The following is a 2546-nucleotide window of genomic DNA, read 5'->3' as shown; positions in this document are numbered from 1 at the left end:
CATGCAGTCTGGTGCTATCCACAGGAGTATTTTGAGCGATCACAAGAAAATTTTCATATTTCTTGGCCTCTGTGAGCCTGATGTTTTATTTATCCATGAGACTGTGTTGGACTGAGTCAGACACTTGGTTGGGGCTTTCCTAGACTTGCGGGCAATTTCATATTCAGGAGCTGTGTTAAATTTTAAAATAAATAATTCTAGAAAAAAAATGCTGAAGCATATCTTTGTGTCTATGTAGGCCATATTAGGCATCAGAGATTTAATTCATCTTAATTTAATCAATCATCTTTTGAAGTCTGACCTTGGAGGGAAAAACCGAAGCCTCTGCCTTGCCAGTTCTTGCTGATACCAGACAGCTCTTTGCTGTGGGTTTCATTATTTTACTGAGTTCAAGTCTAAGGAGGGAAAGGGCTCCTCGCAAAAGGGCACTTGTTCAGTTTTTACTGTCACCGTAATAAATCTGGATGACCTCAAAAACTACCCGAAGTACCCGCGTGACGGATCGTGGCCACATGGGGGCAGTACAACACCACACATGAGGCCAAATCGTCAGCCTGCGCTGTGTGATCGTTCTTGACAGACTTGGTTCAACGGTGTAGACACTGAGAGTAATTTATTCACAAACATACCCAGTGGGTCACAAGGAGACAATATTTGTTCAAAAGCGTTTGCTTCAATATTCCAAGTTTGCTGTCAGCAGTCGTTCTTCTGCGTGTTCTTTTCGGATGTTGTGTCTGAACTTTCAGAGTATTGACAGACACCGGGCCTGTCTGGGATGGACACTATTTATGGCCCTGCTCGGGTTACTGCCAGTGACCTCGTAAAGAAATGAAGAATCTTGATGCAGAGGGGGATCAAAAGCAGAGGAACCAGGATGTCTGTTTTCATTAACCTTCATGACCGCTGCGAATCGATGAGTAAGTCATGCTTTTTAGCGCAAAAACCCAAGCGCATTCAAAATGGATCGTCTGAATGGACGAGAAGGCACACTCGATCACCCAAACCATTTCGAGAATAAGATAAACTGCAGAAAGTTACAAGTACTTAAAACTTTCCCTATGTGTGCGCACACGACAGCTTTTGCTCAGCGTTCCTTCTCTTACCTGTCAGGTCTTACCGTTCTACCTTAGGCCTCAGTTCAGACTTCTAAGGATGCACATTACGGCTTTTCTAACTGGTGTAATCGGTCAAAAATAATATTCCCCCTCCTAGAAATGTGGATTTTGTTTTTCTTCAGTGAGAATTAATAATAGCATCAAGATGATAAGAGCGATTTCAAATAAAGACTGAGGTTTAATTACTGGATGGAATTCCAAACAAAGCGATTGGATCACGTCTGAGCCGTCAGTCCTTCATTCTTTCATAAAGCCATTTCTTGCTGTAATTTGCAGCACGATCATTAGCATAGTCTAATATATCTCAAAAGACAAACATTTCTCACGCCGAACTCAGACAAATCAATTGCAGCCCGCTCATCTTACCATGGCCACTTTTCCAGGCGTGCCCACACCAGAAAAAAACAGTGCCTTTCAGCAGGATTAATGCAGGAATATCGATCTAGCAGTAAGAAATATTCCTCAAGTTATGAACAGACATTTCCCTAATGTTTTTCTCCCCTGTGTGACGGTTATTGGGGGGGAGAATTCCAAACGATATCTTATAACCCTGGTCTCTCTTTACATGACATGCCAGGAGGCCTTCAAGCATATACTCTTACTTTTTCCTCAACACAGAAGGACATTTCTGCGACCTTTTGTCATGTTAGCTTAAACGCCAAAACGATTTAGGGTTTTTTTGTTGTTTTTTTTAGGAAAAATAAATCTGGTGACTTTTAAATCTCTAAATGCAATGTGAGGTAAAACGCAAGGAAATTAAATTTCACACCATTCGGCGCTCTCCAGAAAAGTGGCCAGGTCCACATGATGCAGCTTCCTTTTATACTATCTGACCCTCTGACGAACGATAGATGAGATAAGTGCTGTGGGCTGTTGCATCCATTAGCTGCCTCACTTTAAGATAAAAGGCCTCCGATCCCCACTGGGACACACAGGTTCAGGACTGTAGATACAATCACTTGCCGCTGCAAACAGGATATAGTATCAACTTTTTTCCCACCCCCTCCTTTACTTACCATTTACACCGTTAAACCACTTTTATCTGCAAAGTGGATTAGCCGCTTGACAGCAAAGTAAACCCACAGAAAAGCCCGGTGACGGAACACCGGAACAGTCTGGAGCTGTCCAACTCGCTGAATTTGTATGCAGCGCGTCTGGCGCTCTCCGTGGTGCTGAAACTAGGATACTTGCTTCGGTTTAATGTTTTTTATCTGGATCTTGCGAGTAAAAGTGCTGCATGTACCTCACGTCTTGCAAACCTACATCAATGTCTAATCTGTTCTCAGTTCAAAGCCAGACAGATCGATTTGTAATAGATTCAAGCAAAGATTAATCGGTTCAAAGCAACACACTGGACTTTCTCACTCTGTACACAGGGGGCAAAAATGGTCCCAAGGTGCTTAGGGCAGTGTCAGATGAGGGTGCCTGAGA

Source organism: Oreochromis niloticus, linkage group LG5, assembly GCF_001858045.2.
Source record: "Oreochromis niloticus isolate F11D_XX linkage group LG5, O_niloticus_UMD_NMBU, whole genome shotgun sequence".
Classification (NCBI taxonomy): domain Eukaryota; kingdom Metazoa; phylum Chordata; class Actinopteri; order Cichliformes; family Cichlidae; genus Oreochromis; species Oreochromis niloticus.
Note: the sequence above shows the minus strand (reverse complement) of the source record.